Source organism: Dipodomys spectabilis, unplaced genomic scaffold, assembly GCF_019054845.1.
Source record: "Dipodomys spectabilis isolate Male_0828 unplaced genomic scaffold, ASM1905484v1 ptg000214l, whole genome shotgun sequence".
In the NCBI taxonomy this organism is placed as follows: Eukaryota; Metazoa; Chordata; class Mammalia; order Rodentia; family Heteromyidae; genus Dipodomys; species Dipodomys spectabilis.
The window spans coordinates 1,718,302-1,736,081 of record NW_024870891.1 but is presented as its reverse complement, the minus strand read 5'-3'; the positions used below and the strand labels follow the sequence as shown (position 1 = coordinate 1,736,081).

Sequence of the window (17,780 nt, the reverse complement as noted above, 5' to 3'; positions counted from 1 at the left end):
TTGCAAATAAGTTTTAAATAATAAACATGTTGAAACATGTATCCTTTAATTTTGACAAACGATTACTGTTACTGGTGTTTTAACCTCAAGATTTAGAATATGATAACCAGGTGCTCTATATCTCACTATGGGTGGCTATATCTCTAATCATTTCACTCTGGATATTTTTATGATAAGGTCTCCTAGTTTCTCAGGCTCTCCCGAATTACAAACCCTATTCGCAGTTCCTACAATAGGTAGAAAATTGCAGCCACAAATCACCATGCCCAGCTCAAACTTTTCTTTAATTCAAGTACAAATATTTCCAAAAAAGTGAACAGGAAATGAAGGCTTTCTTAATATAGTATGTGCTTCTTGAAAATACAGTAATTATTTGTTACCTGGAAAAATATGTTTAGAACTATAAGAAAATCAATTTATTTAAATTCACTAACCATATAAAAATTAAGAAAATAATTTTAAATATTCACATGTTAAATATTTTAAAAGCAACATATATGTGTCTGAATAATTTACATGTGTAAAAATCATGCAAAATTAAATTAACTAACCCTACACCTCTGAAAAAAGAATTATCCTAAAGAAACAAGAAAATGAGTAATTAAGATCAAAATTTGAAATATAGAAAATAAAATGAAGTGTACTCTTTAGTTGACTTAAGTAACTGTAATCCCTTTTTACATCAATTTTATAATAAAAAATGCGTGAACAAAGAAAGCAAAAGTACATTTGATCAATAGCAACAACAAAAGCATCAGTAATTTTTTCAGTGTACAAAAAAATCGATGGAGGGGATAACAATGTTCCTTCCAAAGGAAATGTACTCATTACATTATTTATGTAACTGTAACCCCTGTGTACATTACCTTTACAATAAAATTATACTGAAATTAAAATAAAGCAAATATTATAGCAATTAAGAATTCTTAGAAGCCATTAGTTAAAAGCTTTATAAAAAACTGCCCCAAGTACCCAAGGAATATACTTTGATGATACCATTGAAATACTTAAACTTCAGCAGAAAAGCAAAATGTTTAAAAACTGTTTAGAAGAGTTTGAAATTTGGTATTGATTTTCCTCCAGCACTGTTCTTTCTGTTAAGGATCGTTTTTGCTATTCGGGGTCTTTTATTGTTCCATATGAATTTTTGGATTGCCTTTTCTATTTCCTTGAAGAATAAGGTTGGAATATTGATAAGTATCACATTCAATTTGTAGATAGCGTTGGGAAGTATTGCCATTTTCACGATGTTGATCTTTCCAATCTAGGAACATGGCAGTTTTTGCCACTTTCTAAATCTGTTTTGATTTTCTTTTCCAGGTATTTAAAGTTTTCATCATAGAGGTCCTTCTCGCCTTTGGTTAAGTTAATTCTTAGGTATTTTTATTTATGGGGCTATTACGAATGGAGATGCTTTCCTAATTTCAGACACAATTTTTTCAATGTTGGCATACAGAAATGCCATTGATTTTTGATGGTTAATTTCATACCCTGCTACTTTGCCCAAGTTTTGAGTCACCTTGAGTAACTTGGGAGTGGAGTCTTTAAATACAAGATCATGTCATCTGCAAAGAGGGAGAGTTTTACTTTTTCTTTCCCTATTTGAATCCCCTTTATGTTTGCATCTTGTCTTATTGCTGTAGATAGGCATTCTAATACTAGATTGAAGAGCAATAGAGAGAGTGGGCATCCTTGTCTCGTTCCTGAGTTTATCGGAAATAGCTTTAGTTTTTCACCATTGAGTATAATGCTTTCTGTAGTTTCTTTCCATCTACTGGATCGGGGTTTATCTTGATGCTCTTTTTCAAGGAGTGTCAGAACTCATTAAATTGTTGGTTTCAGATCTCTCCAATTTTTTGATGTAGGAACTCAGATCTATAAAGTTGCCTCTGAATCATGCCTTTGCTGTGTCCCAGAGGAGCAGATAATCTCTGTGACAATTTTTGTTGAATATCATGAACATTTGAACTTCGTTTCTCAGCTCTTCCATGACACACTGAGGTTTCAAAAGTGTGTTTTTCAACCTCCATGTATTACTGGATTTTCTTTGGTGACTTTTTGTGTTGAGATCTAATTTTATTCCCTTTTGGTCTGAGACAATGCAAGATATGAATTCAATGTTTCTGAATTTTGACAAGTTTGTTTGTGACCTAAAATGTGGTGTATTTTGGAAAATGTTCCATGTGCTGCTGAGTAAAAAGTGTACTCTGATGCTGCTGGATGAATATTCGCTAGATGTCTGCTAATCAGTTGATGTATGCACTTGTTTAGATCGGCGGTTTCTATGTTGAGTTTTTGTCGAGTTGATTTATTTAGTGGGGATAGTGGTGTGTTAAAGTCCCCAACAATTAATTTCTTTGGATCTATGTGAGATTTAAAGTAGTATTTCTTGGATAAATTTGGGTGCACTATTGTTTGGCAAATATTTAGAATTTTAATATGCTCCTGTAGGAGAGATCCCTTAATTAGTGTATAGTAACCTTCCTTATCTCTTCTCAATAATTTTAATTTGAAGTCTTTTTATCTGATATTAGGATTGCAACTCATGCCTGTTCATGGGGTCCGTTTGCTTGGTAGATTTTGTTCCAGCCTTTCACTTTCAAAATGTGTTTTTTTGGGGGGCAAGTTGTGATTCCTGAAGGTAGCAGATAGAACATTCTTGCATTTTAAACACACTAGACAGTCTATCCAGCTTAATTGGAGAGTTACACCCATTAATATTGAGAGATAGGACTGAAAGGTATTTGAGTGTTCCTGCCATTTTATCCACCTTCTTGGGAACTACGCCTACTGGGTTCTTCCTATGGTACTTGGATTAGGTTTGCGTGTGGTTTCTTGGCCTTTATTGTGGTCTTGTTGGTTTTCTATGTGTAGGGCATCTTTAAGTATCTTTTGTAGAGCTGATTTGGTGGAGATATATTGTTTTTCTTTACTATGGAAGATTTTTATTTTACTTTCAGTTATGAAGGAGAGTTTACCTGGGTACAGGTACACTATTCTTGGTTGATAGTTGTTTGTCTTTAGGGCATGGCATACATCATTCCAGCTCTTCTTGCTTTAATTGTCTCTGTTGAGAAATCTGTGGTGATTCTAATTGGTTTTCCTTTATAGGTGACTGATCTTTTCTCCTTCACAGCTTTAAGGATCTTTTCCTTGGTCTGAATTGATCCTGTGTGGATTATAATGTGACGATGGGATGTCCTGTTCTTGTCTGGTCTATTTGGAATTCTAAAAGCTTCATGTATCTGAATATGCCTATCTTCTTGCGTGTTGGGAAGTTCTCTGTTGGGATCCTCTTAAATTTTCTAGACCATTAATTTCTGTCTCTATGTGCTCCTATACACCCATTTCCCTCAGATAAGGCCTTCTGATGGTGTCTTCCAAGTGTTGAATAGATCTATCATATTTCTTGAATTTGTCTTTGATAGTTGTATGTTCTTTCTCTATAATGCCTAGGCTGTCTTCAATGCCGGAGATTCAATCTTCTGCATGGTCTAACCTACTGTCAAGACTTTCTACTTTTTTTTCATTTCTTTTCCTTCTAATTGGTCAGCTTTTATGGCTTCAAATTCTTTGTTGGAGCTTTGTTTTAGATCTTGTATGAAATTCTTTACTTCCTTAATTTGGTGTTCAGTGTTTATTCTCAAATCACTTTGCTGATTGGTTATGGTTTCCTTGGACTCCCATTCCTTCTATTGGGCTCCATTCAGCATTCCCTTTGTGGGCTCCCTGACTCCTTTCAGGTGTCTGTTTATTGATTCCATGAATGCCTCTATTGATCGTTGTCTATGTTCATCCTGCTCTTGCAATTCTTGTATTACTCTTTGATTAGATTTCTCACGTTCATGCAACTTTTGTAGTTCTCTTTGACTGATCTCAGCCTGCTCACACAATACTTTCATTTCTCTTTGAGTGTTCCCATCTTGCTCACACAATTCCAGTATCAATCTTTGAGTAGATTCCTGAAGCCCATGAGCTTCCTGTTTTGATCTTTGGTTTGCCTCCTCTCTCTCCCTATCACGCTCACACTGAGTCCTTTGCAGGGTTTCAATCTTTTCATTCACCATGTTTACAGGAGTGTTTGTAGAGCTTTTTGGGAACTCTCTTCTGGATTATTCATTATCTGTTCTGTCACCTGATTATCTTGAGTGGGCATTGAGATACCCGGACTTGCCATTTTCCTTGTGTTTTTCTTGCTTTTTCTTCCCATTTGGGATGAAAGTAATGCCAGTTTTGTGCTAGAACACCATTTTAAGGCAAGCATCAACCAAAGTCCTGTAATTGCATAGTCAAAAGTCTGCAGATACAATCTAGTTCAAGAGATACAGTCTATTCAACATTAAACAACTATGTATTAAGGGGCCAAGAATAGCAAAGAAGAAGTTGACAAACCAGAAATTATTATGTTTAGGGAGAAAGGTGGGGATAAATAGGTTTAGAGGGATGTGGAAAGGTAAAAGGAGAGTGAAATTAACCAAGTCCTAATCTCACAGAGGGAAATGGATTGGAAAGAATGATAGGAAAGAGAGAAAAAAAATTTAAAAAGAGAAAAAAAAATGAAAAGACAAATATTTAAATGTAAAAAGTGAAACTCTTAAAAGTAATGAAAATTTAAAGAAGTAATATTGAGAGATGAACGGGGATAGGATGAGAGGAGGGGAGGGATAGAAAGGAGACCTGAAAAACTAAAAAATAAAAATACTTCCAATATTCTATAGGTGTAAATAAATAATACTGCTATTATGGAATTTAATCCTAACAGGTTTTGAATTGAGTAATACATTTTTGGATTAAGTATGTACACAATGGGGGATAAAGTCTTATAATCAATGACAGGTATATATGAGGATGAACAGAACAACAAATAATTCAAGCAGATCAGCACGGGAGTTTTTACCTTCTCCGTTTCCAACCTTGGCCGGTTCACCCCTCCTTAGGCAACCTGGTGTTCCCCCGCTCCCAGGAGGGCACCGTATTGATGCCAAACTTAGTGCGCACACCCAATTGGCATAGCGCACTGCAGCCCAGAACTCCTGGACTCAAGCGTTCCTCCGGGCTCAGCCTTCTGAGTAGCTGGGATTACAGGTGCGCACCACCACGCCCGGCAAATAATTCATGCAAAACCAACAAAAGATGACAAAGTAAAAAGAATGACAAAGAAGGAACAAAAAAGACCAAAACGTCAGTAGATACTTTTTTTAAAAAAACCACACACACACATTTTCACCTAAAATAACAGTTATAAGAGTAAGAAAAAAAGATTAAAGAAACAAAAGGCAAAATTAGGAACAACTCAACACATACATTCAAAAGAAACAAAACAACCAAAGAGAACAAAAATTATCTCAGTACTCAAGAACCTGCAGGAAATGCAAAGATTTTTTTAAAAAAATAGCTATGATAAGCTTCTGAAAATCCTGACTACATGGGAGTCTACTGTTGTGAGGATAGTGGTTAAAGCTCAGACTGCTCAGAATGATCTGTTCACAATGCCAGGCACCTATTATTCTAAATTCCAGGAAGAATAACATGAAATAGACTGAACCCACGATCATACACAAGTAGGAAGCGAGATTCTTTCTGAAAGTTAATCAGGATAATTTAGGGTTGGGGGCATGCCCAAGTGGTAAGAACATCCATTTACGAGACACAAGACACTCAATTCAAATTCTAATATTATGGGTATTAAAGAAAAAAAGCTATGACTTTAAATAATGGGAATAATTGCAAGATTTGAATATTTGAGTGGAGAAAAATCCATGAGAGATAGTTTACCCATGTTGCAATGTTTTCTACTTAAGTGATAATATTATGTGGTACTCCAGACATAACAGAGTTACCTTGCAAATGAGCATGGATGTGCATTTGGGTGAAGGAAATACTCTTCACAAGTGTAAATTAAATACTTTTTTGGGGTAGATTTTAGTTCTTGAACTAAGAGCCTGGGTGATATCTCTGAGTCTTTTCTCTCAAGGCTATCACTCTACTACTTTGAGCCACAGTTCCAATTCTGATTTTCTGTTGGTTGTTTGGAGATAAGAGGTTCATGGACTTTCCTGCCCAGGATAGCTTCAAACCATGATCGTCAGATCTCAGCCTCCTGATTAGCCAGGATTCCACTCCTGAGTCGTCCATGTTTTTAATAATTTAGTAAATTCTACAGTTACGGAAGTTATAATTTATCATTATAACCTTTATATGTGTGTATATTTATATCAATGCATACATATAGAAATATTTTAACATATTTTTGTATCTACAGTACATTTATGAAATCATCCTTCATTATAAAATAACATGGAAACAAGTTTAATGAGGAGCAAAGAAAAGGGAATTGTCACGTTTCTTGTTGAATGAAATATGAATTGTGAGAATCAGTTTCAGAAAACAATTCAACAAAATGGGTAATTGCTTTAATTCCAATCCCTTTATTTGCCCATATTGTACATCCTCACACATGAGTGTCAAAGTCAAACCACATTTTTTGCCTTTGTATTTAAATCACATGTTATAATTTAGTGGATAGGTGTGAAGTAATCAAATAAAGATTAAAATAATAGTAAGTGAGGCTATGAGTTAGAGCTGAAAATTATTTTAAATATGATAATAGCTAATTAATTCCATATCTCTTACTTTTACTCTATTATCATATCCCTCATTCCCACATTAGGAAAGTACATAGAAGGTTCTTACTAAATCATGTGTAAAATTATGAAAAAATGTATTAAAAGAATATGGGCACATCAAGGCTGTGAAAGTGGCTCAGTAGTAGAGCTCTTGCCTTGCATGCATTAGGCCCTGGGTTTGATTCCTCAGCACCACATAAGCAAAAAGAAGAAACTGGATGTGGCTCTGTGGTTCCAGTGGTAGATCATTAGCCTTGAGCAGAAAAGCTGAGGTACATAGCCCAGGCCCAGAGTTCAGGCCCCTTGACTGGACAATAAAAACAACAACAAAGAATATGGGCACAGTGTGGTTTTAGCTGATTGAGAACTGTAGGGGGTAGTGTGTTTTTGAGGTCTTGAAAAACATTGTGATGGAGATGATGGAAGGGATGTGCTTATTCTGGAAAATTGGCTAGAGGATTGCTCCCAGAAAAATAGTGGTGAATTCTTCCAAAAGGTTACGGTAAAATCACTCTCACAATCATGTTCTCTACTGCACTATTAACCGTAGAGAACTTATGGAAACAGCCCAGAAACCCTTTAGCGGAGGGATGATTGGAGAAAGGGTTGCACATATACACAATTGGATTGCACCCATCCATTATAAAGACTGTTACAGCAGTTGCAAAGAAATGCATAGATCTAAAATTATGTTAAATAAACGTGGTCAGAGCCAGACACACAAAGGACGCTTATTTGGAAGCCAGAATTTTATGCAAGTTAAACAACAATATTAATCAAAGCATGATATTTGCAGAGGAGTATTTGAAAGGTGTAATTTCTTATAAAATTGAACTTTTAATCCAACAAAATGAATACCAGGAAAATATCACTTGGAAAATGTGAGGAGAAGTCAAAGGGAAGGAATAAAGGGACTTCTGGAAGTAGAGAGTGAAGCCATAATATTCAATGCAGATAGTATGAAACTAGAAAACATGAAAGTGGGGTGAGGTTTGGAAGGATGTGAGAAAGTTATGTAAAGATCCATTGTTCTTATAAACTGATTCGTTGAATGGAAAACCTTTCGTAAAACTATTTAATAAAAATATAATTAAAAACAATGGAGACATCTGATCTTAAACCATGAGTCAATATGATAATATACTTCTCAGAAATTTTCTTTGCAGGTATTATCCTCATAATGACAAAAAAGTGAACAACGCAATGAATGTCAATACATCTCTTTGCGTATCCTAAATAGACACAATATAAAAATCACAGTAAAAATATTAGAATATATCACATGATAAAATAACAGGTACAAAGTATCAAACTCTGATTGTTTTTCCAAGTGCTTTACCTTTGGTATCTAATTTAATCCTTACAATAATCCCATAAAGTGGAACTACTTCTATTTTTAATTCTAAGATGATGGTATTTAAGTCTTCAGAGTTGGAATTACTAGTACAACTTTGCACACATAGTAAGTGTTAGCCTGCGGTCCATTCCCACCATATCAAATAACCTCATTCTATTTTATAACTAAATACCAGCACTCAGGCTACTAATTCTAGGAAAATTTCCCAAAATTATTGTGCACACTCTAATAATATTTCACTTCATCTTTCTTAGAAAATAGGTAATTAAGCCGGACACCAGTGGCTCATACCTATAATGCTAGCTACTCAGGAGGCTGAGATCTGAGGATTGAGGTTCAAAGCCGGCACGGGCAGGACAGACTGTGAGACTCTTATCTCTAATAAACCACTAGTAAGCTGGAAGTGGCACTGTGGTCCAAGTGGTAGAGTGCTCGCCTTGAGTGGAAGAGTGCAGGGACAGTACCCAAGCCGAGAGTTCAAACCCCATGACCAACAACAACAACAAAAAAGAAAATAAGTAACTGTAATACGAAAATTCCAAGTTCATAATCAATTTGTACCTCTCTGGTGAAAGGAACTGCTAAACTATAACATTCTTGGTTTCTAGCTCAAAATAGTAGAAATCATATTTTATTCCTTCACTCAACACTGTACTGCCTGGGGACCCCATCTCTTACCCCATTCTTACTGAAAGAATGACCTGCCCAATTCCTGATGGAAACAGACTGCAGATCTTTTGGAGCAATCGTTTCCACATTGTAGCTCACCTAAATTGTTTACCATTAGAAGTATTTTCATTGTTTTTTATACCCAACATTTTGAGAGAAATGTACTACTTTAAAATGTTATTAAAATAAGACTGATATAAAAATCACTTTTGACCCCAGATAAATATTTTACCATTCATATACCCAAAAATGCAGTCTGACCTATCATTAATGTTAGGAACGAGAGGGTAAAAATCATAGACACCAAGACCTAAGTATGAATTTAAGACTCTCCAACTTGTGAATACAATTGCTTTAAAAAGACAACAATACTACTGCATTTTTAAATTCCCTATGATCATGATAATGATTCCCTATGATAATGATAATGATAAACTATTAACACTTAAAAATAACTCATTTTCTTGGGAGTAGGACACAAAACAAAAGGTTAATCCTAATCATTTTAAAAGAACTTTATTTATACTAAAAGTTCATTCATAACTAAAGAGAGTCTAAAACTAACTGAAGTACAGAGACACAAAGGAAATAATTTAAGTGCATCATGTACATCCAATGGACTGTTAATAGAAAACAAAGTTATACTAATAATTAGCTTACCCAATTCACTTACGTTCTTTTATTCTATTCCATTTACTTTCATAAAAACTGGGTTTTCATAAAATGATGCATAAAAAAGCCTATATACCCACTTACATTTACAGATCTTAACAATTTTTATTTCAGAAATTTTATCTCTATAGTCAATGAACTGAAATAAAACTAAAGTATTCAAAGGATTTTCAGAAATTGCAAGACTTGCTCTGGGATGTTATGTAAGCCTTATTTGTTAAAATTGCCATACTTACTCTCACAAAAGAGCCATTAGTAAAGATCCTTGTGCATGTACAAAACACTTTCAAATACGTCCACAATCTGGACATGACACATGCTTTTAGTTTGTTCATTTTTTAAAGGAATATCTAACAAGCATATCCACAATACTTACTTTCAATCAATAAGATGGGATATTCAAACGTAATATGGGTTTGATTATCTCTTAGTGAGAATAGATATGATCTTGCAAAGAAAGTGATTTTCAACAGAAATCCAGAAAGAGTTTATCCAATTTGTGTTTTACAGGAATAACGAGAGAGTAATATCTGTTTGGTAAAGTCGGTCCAAATCACTCCATGAGTGTATCTTAAAAGTATAACCAATTTAAGAGGTCAAATATATATTTTGTACTGACAATGATTTTACAGCAATAACTTACTACCTAATTAGGTCTGTATCTTCTTACCTAACATACAATAAGAGCTGAAAGCAGTCTCTTTATCTAACTTAATGTTGTAAATGCTTTGATTATGATGACGTTATTATTAGACAAATAATATGTACAGACGGGTGGTTCCACTGAAATGACATGACAGAAGACTGATAAATAAAAACATTGCAACACAGCTCTTTTCAGCCTCACCCTGTCCACATTGGCAAGCAACAGCACACGCACACATATACACATACACACATGTTCGCACATGTATACACACACATACATGCATGCTAAATTCAGGGTTTATTGTACAAAAAAGTTCAAATAAAATATTAGTGATTAGGACAAATGATAATATGCCTTATTACAAAATAATACATAAACCATCACCACGCATGTTACATTTTATCTGCCTCTCCACATGTGAACACTTAATTTATTTTTAATTAATTAATTGCCTTATTAATTAATTCGTTTGTTTGGTGCAAATACTAGGGCTTGAACTCAGGACCTGGCTTTGTCCCAGTATTTATTTTTTGTTTCAGTTTTCTCAAGGCTAGCATTTTACTGCTTGTACCACAGCTCCATTTCTAGCTTTTGCTGGTTACCTTCAAATCAGAATCTAATGGACTTTTTATTCCTTGGTCTGCTTTCAAACCACAATCCACACATTTCATCTTTCTGATTAACTACTACTAAAGAAATAAGCCATGAGTGTGGCTTCTACTTTTTCCTCTATAGGTATCTAATGCACATACTTAGATATTAATTTAAAAATGAGAGTATAGAAGCAAGGTGTACAGTGATGATACTGTCCTGTCAGAAATACAAGTTAGTAATGTAAATTTATTCTTAAGACCATACACAAAAAATACCATGATATAGTGTATGAGAACTCACTATTGAACATATGAGCGTTAAGAGTTTTCTAATAGATCCATTATATATTGGTACCCAACATTAGAAAAATGCATGAGGCATTAGTAAAATAGAAGTCCTTTGCATAACTACATACATTCCTTGTTTTTTTAAAAGACATTTGCTTTCATCTAAAAAGTAGGCCTGTCTATAGTCTTCATGTGATGTTGATGATTGAAAGTGAGGAGGTCAAAATGTATTAGTAGTCCTTAACTATCAATTCACATTTTTTTCTTGGAGAATATAATGATCAAATCAGTAGTTCAGAATCAGCAAGCAATAGTTCAGAATCATGCTTCCAGTGCAAGTGGATCATGAGTAAGAAATCCTCAATGCCAATTTCCACAAAGTTTTTTCACAGATACCATCTCCCTGACTTCTCTAGCTGCTTTACTACCCTCCTATTCCTTCATTGTACAGGAAAAGCGTGATTCAACTGATTTCAGTCAGATCTGTTACTAGAATTATCAAGGATTTAGTTGATTTTCTGTAATTTGATCAAAGTTATGTCTCTTTATGTAGGCTACTAAAAATGTATTTACTAACTTCAAGTAATTACATGAATTCTATTTCCATCTTTTTTAAAAAATAAAATTTTGTTTGCTCTATAAATTGATCAGAGGCATAGATTTTGAGGCTAGCTAGGTCACTACACATCTGTCTCTCTCTCTCTCCATTTCTTGGTTCTCATGGATAATATGATTGTTCCATAATTATCCTAATTTATTTTGCTTTTATATTTTTGGTTGCATCATTTCACTTTTTGCTTTGCCATTTCCCAAATCATTTATATAGAAGGCATTAGATCCTATTTTCTCATTCCTAGAATAAGTTGCACATGAAGACATCACTGGTCCTCATTTTCAGTGTGTATGTTTGAATACGGAGGAACATCTTTCCTCTGCTCTCCATAAATTCCCTACTCTCCAGTTAGAATAATTTCAAACAGTAAAATTGGAAAAAGAGAAAACAAATAATGGTGAATAAACAGATGCAGAAAATTCAACGAATATTTCTGACCAGTTCAAACAATATGAACTATTAGGGAAATACATGGACACCTCATTCCCACTGGCACTCAAAGTCTCTGGTTAGAAAATTCTTAGGAATATGAGGAACAACATGAAAAAGTAAGGAATGGTATCAACTGCAAGAAAAAAATGGGGAAGGATCCAAGCAAGTTTCTTCATTGGGCTGACAAAAATATTCCGCTTACTACAGTGCGGAGACTTCTTTCCCAAAAGGCCACTCATGTGAATAGTAGGGATGACGATGAGTGTACCCCTCTTCATCGAGAAGCCTACAGTGGACACTTAGGCATTGTCAGTGAGTTGGTGTCTCAAGTGGCACATGCAATAACTTTAGATGACTGGACACCCCTGCATAGTGCATATACGTGGAATAATACCAGAGTGGCTTCTTTCCTACTTCATCATGATACAGATACCAATGCCCAAACTAAAGGCCTCTTGACACCCTGACATCTTGCTGCTGAGAATTGAGATAGCAAAGATACACTGGATCTCCTTCTTTTGAACCATTATATAAAACCAGGCCTGAAGAACAACATAGAAGAAACTGCATTTGATATTGCCAAAAGGATAAGTATGTATCATTACCTCTATGAAGTTTTGGAAAGCTGCACAAATTGTTCACCTAAGTCCTAAGAGCAATATCTTTTTTTATTTTTTGGTCGGTCATGGGGCTTGAACCCTGGGCCTGGGAGCTATCCCTATGCTTTTCAGCTCAAGATGAGTGCTCTACCACTTGAGCCAGAGCTCCACTTCCAGTTTTCTAGTGGATTATTGGAGATAAGAGTACCACAGACTTTCCTTCCCAGACTGGCTTTGAACCATGATCCTCGGATCTCAGCCTCCTGTGTAGCTAGGGTTTATAGGCATGAGTCACCAGTGCCTGGCAACACCAATATTTTACTGTAAAAATTCATGGATTCCGCAGAATTCTTCCAAGTGAATTGCCTGCATTGGATGTCAAAATGTATTCAATAGTTTTTGTATACATGTACAATGATTTCTTCAGGGTTTGTGATTTTTTAATCAGAAATAATTTTAACTTACCTGTTGAAATGAGTAGTACAGAAGATAAAATATTTCTGGTGCTTGCATGAAAATGTATATTTTAAAATATTCTATATTCTATGTTTGCATAATGTTCATAATTTATTTTATTTTCTCCTAGATATACTTTGAATATAGGTTCATTAACATGTCCTTTCCGATTGCATTCCATATAGAAACAGTTTTATTCCTTTTTTTCTAGGTCTTAATATTATTTTTCTTTGGGATAAAATGACAATGTTGTCTAATTTGAAAATTTTTGTAAAGTTTATGTTATGTAAACGCCTATCTGAGGTGAAGATTTAATACACTGATGTCAAACTAAATTTAATTATATGAATTGTGTGTATTGTTATACTTGTAATTTTGTAATCAACTTTTTAATAACTGTTTTTCATTTCTTGCTTCTGAAGAATGAAAAATATGGAATACTTCTCAAATTTTCATATTATCCTTGTGCAAGTGCCATGTTAATATCTGTATTGTAATTTGAGTATACATGCTGCTGAAGCATGTAGTATCCTCTAAATTATGTAGTTAATGAAGCAATCTTTATACAGGCTTATACCTATGGGTGCCTACTTGTAACAAGGAAACCTTATTGTTCCTAACAATGCTATCGGTCTTATTTCCCTAAAATTCTGTGAATAGTGGAAAAAATTATATTGATCAGTTGATTACTCACATTTGCAAATTTTTTTGTGAATGACTATCTTAAGTTTTTTGATTTGGAATTTGATCATATTCTCAATTATTTATACATAAGTCCAAAAGTGATGGCTTTTTCAAGTATTTATTTATCCAACTGAATTAGATTTGTGGACCTAATGGATTCAAAGTAAGCGTTGCTTGAGAGCTACTTCTAAATTTCTTCAGCTGACATTTTCCCAAATGAAGTGTTACTGGCACAAATGTCTACCTGAGCCTTTACGCTTTTTCCATGTGGGAACAGACCAACCAGAACATCTTACCCTGACAGCATAGATTGTCTTACTGGAACAAAACTAATCTTGGTTACAAGGGATCATGGAGAGATGAACAGTTCAAACAGAACTGTTCAGACTAGAAGGTATTTTATCAAAATATAATTGTTTATTATACCTTCCATTTCAAAAGTAGCTAAAGCCAAGAAGGTGAAAAAATTGTTGGTATGCATGATTACTTAATGTCCTGGCCTGTCTACCATCCAACCAGGCAGGAACTTACAGTACTGCCTTTTTATCACCAAATATTTTCAGAAGTCCATATATTTCTCCTCATTATTAGGCATTAAATTGATAATGTTTTAATCACAGTGTTTTCTATTGCCTCCATGCTGTAAATCTACAAATGGTAAAGTTTTAGGTCTAACTCTATCAAACACTGAGGTAGAGATAATGGAATAATACTTTAAAACAAGGTTGCCTTTGATACAGTATCTACAACAGAACAATGGAAAACATGTGTCTTTTAATTATATTATATATAGTTATATATTTTATATTTATATGTGCACAGTGAAACTTACTGGAATTAGTTGATAATTGGACAAATAAATTGATACTTATTTATTCCAATAAATAGATTTGGAATATAAATAATTAGGTTTAAAATATATATTAGACTAGAAAAAGTATCAATGCAATGTTTTTAGTATAAACTTGTGATACATTGTAACTCTTCTTGGTCTTCTGAATCACCATGGTAAAAAACAATGTTTTCCTCTAATCTATAATGGATTTTACTCTGCTGCTCTGTTTACTGTTTTAACTCTCTTGTCCCAGGATGTTTTTCTCCATATTTCTACTGATTATGCCCAAATTTTGCTAAGATGTCTAAAAAATATTATTCTTCTGCAGTAACCATGGGTCCTAGGATCCCAGGTCCCAGTTGCCTGCATCATCAGATAATAGGGGCAAGTCTTCCCACCAAGGCCCATGGAACATGTCAACACAAATAATTGAATACCCATCTCAATTTCTCATTTCCTACATTTCAGGGCCCCAATTCCTTGAGATGCAGGAATTAGCAGTAAGCAATTGTGAAATGCAAGGCAATTTAAAATGAAGGATGAGATCACAAAATTTGAGAGAAAGTACTGTAATTCAAACATTCAACTTACAGGTGACCAGCCCATATGAGTGAACAAGTTCATAAAGTGTCATAAGATTATTTTTAATACCCCACCCCTATGATTAATGAAAGATTTTATTCCAACATAAATTGGCCAAAAAATAGTTCCTGGAAGGATAGATCCATAATTGATCTACCAAAGCCCAGAAAACTTGACTTAGAGGTCAAATGTAATTCAGAAAAAACATTTGAAGCACTAAGAAGTGCTTCAAAACACTGGGACTTCAGTACAACATGGTTCTGTGGTATAAAAATGTCACTCTCAAACCAATGATAATCTACATTGAATCTCCTAAAAGTGTATTCCTTTTCAAATAATCTTTTCAAAATCACATTCGCCAAAATAACATTTTACAAGTTGATGATACTTAGTGACATTACAAGTTTTTCAAGTGTAGGGAACAAGTTACAATAGAGTTGAATTATTTACACAACACTAATGCAAAACACGTTCAACCTTTCATTAAAGTGTAGAAATAGTACCACCCACAATTTGTGTTTTTCAGTAAGGGCCTTCCAGAAATGTGGTAAATAGATCAGCCTCCTAAATTTCAAACCCAAACATTAGCTTATAAATTACATCATTTAATAAGTTACATTTTAAAAAGTCAAAAATAGTTGCCTTATCATATGTTATTTTATGTTTTCCCTCTGTCTAACATAGTAAGAAATATGACTTTAAGTCTTGAATATCGGTACTCTTCTGAGATATGACAAACATAATATCTGTCTTCTATTTCTATCATATTCCTCTCTAGGAATAAATTATATTTTCTTCTTTTTCCAAAACTTATAGGTAGTAGAAAATATTTTTCCATGTAAAATAAAAGAATCTCACCATTGTACAAAGCCATTTATAAAAATTCGTAGTTAAGAATACATTCTAAGCCATTTTTAACTTTCTTTTCGACTAAAGATTAATCTTCTAAATGAATGAGAATAAAATCATGTTTAGGTGCTTCACGTCTCCAGTCTTGCAAATTGTTGCTGCAGATGAATCAATTATGGAAATATAGGCTGACATCAGTTCAAGAATATGCAGGATTGAAAGTCCATGGAATGTATATAAACCTTTCAAAATATTAATACACAGTTTAACAGAATGACAATCAGGAAGTTGAAACCAGAGAGGAATTATAGTAAAGACATAGAATGAATGAATAATGAACAAGTGGCAAGTACAGTTAGAATACTCAATGTGCACATATGATAAAGGAAGTGGTAAATTGGAAATAAATCTTGGAGAACGGGTTGGTGAGGAATGATGGAAAGAGTGACTCTAATCTAGGAGCATTAGACATTTAGATGGATATATTTAATTGTAACACAATTGCACAACCTTTTAAAATTCAGTTAAAAAACACAACAAGAAACAAAAGCACACAAAAATTACAACCTAACAACAATCTCTAGAGAGTATGAATATGACATCTCAAAATTTTAATCAGTTAAAGTAGGGCAGTATTGGGAAAAGCAAACAAAGCTGTTCAAAATGGGAAGTTTGGGAGAAGGGAGAAATTTGAACAGAATTAAATAGATTATTTAAGGTTATAAATCACCTACATCTGCTGCAAATAGTATCTTTCTTCTAAGAGTTTTCTGTCTAAACTGGATAATCCAATCCTGAGACTCACTTGGTAGCTTGTGAGGATAGAATAGAAGAAACAAGATCAAGAACCCATTACTCCACTGGAGAGAAAACAATCCTCTATATTTTCTCTAATCTCTCTTCACTACTCTTTCTTCATATTTTAAGTCAATTGATTTTGAATTATATTTTTCCTTCTTTCTTCTGGCAAAGTAATTGGTCGTCAAAGTAATTCATTAAATATTATTTGCCCTTTGCTTCTTTCATGCTGTTTAATTGGCCAAGTGAGTCCATTAAACTTCCCTCTTGCATTTGGTTGCCATGAAACAACATATATGTTAATGAGGAGAAATCTAATGTAAAACAATGTCTCCAGAAAACTGTCCAAGAAGCTGTGATCACAAATATTTGGCTATATTTTTTCTTTTACCTTGAAAGACTTCTTGTGTCTAAAGTCAAAATTAAGTACTCCATCACATGTTGGTTCAATCAGAATTGTCTAACCTCAAAGATATATTTTGCTAACAAGATGTTTAGAGGAAACCAAAAAATACTGCACTTTTATCTTCTTTCTTAAGATTCTCCTGAGATACCATATCAGGAACAGTGAAGTTATTCCATGCAAAATTATTTCTATAGATTATTTTTTTCTTGGTCTTGCATTTCTTCACCAAGATGTATGGAGGAGAATACAGTAAAATCACCCATACCTTGGAAGACAGTGTCTGTTACAAAAGGACAATGCTTCTATGTCCTACTTCTATGTCCTCCTCTTAGCTCTTGCCGGATTTCCAATTAATCACAGCTTCTTGGCTTCAGGTCTAGTGAACCTGAAGGACTATATGGGCTCCACCACTGCTACATCTTCATTATTTCTCTTTTAAAACTCTTTAAGTTGCCTCATTTGGATGTGGAATTTATTTTCATGTCTTCATTCAATCAGTTCTGCATTGTAGTGAGCTAAATGGGCTCTGTAAAATCACTTTAGGGAGTAAAAATACTAACACAATTTATATAAAAAAGTTTTGACCTCCCTTCACTGCTGAAGACAATACACTTAGCTAAGGCTTCTAAGAAAACTTTTTTTAATTAACATTTTCATTTGCTCAATTCTTTT

General features: G+C 34.0%; 1 pseudogene; it reads right to left on the bottom strand.

The window, feature by feature from the left end:
• Positions 1-13,380: 13,380 nt before the first annotated feature.
• Positions 13,381-13,477, bottom strand: LOC122122664 (annotated as a pseudogene).
• Positions 13,478-17,780: the final 4,303 nt, after the last annotated feature.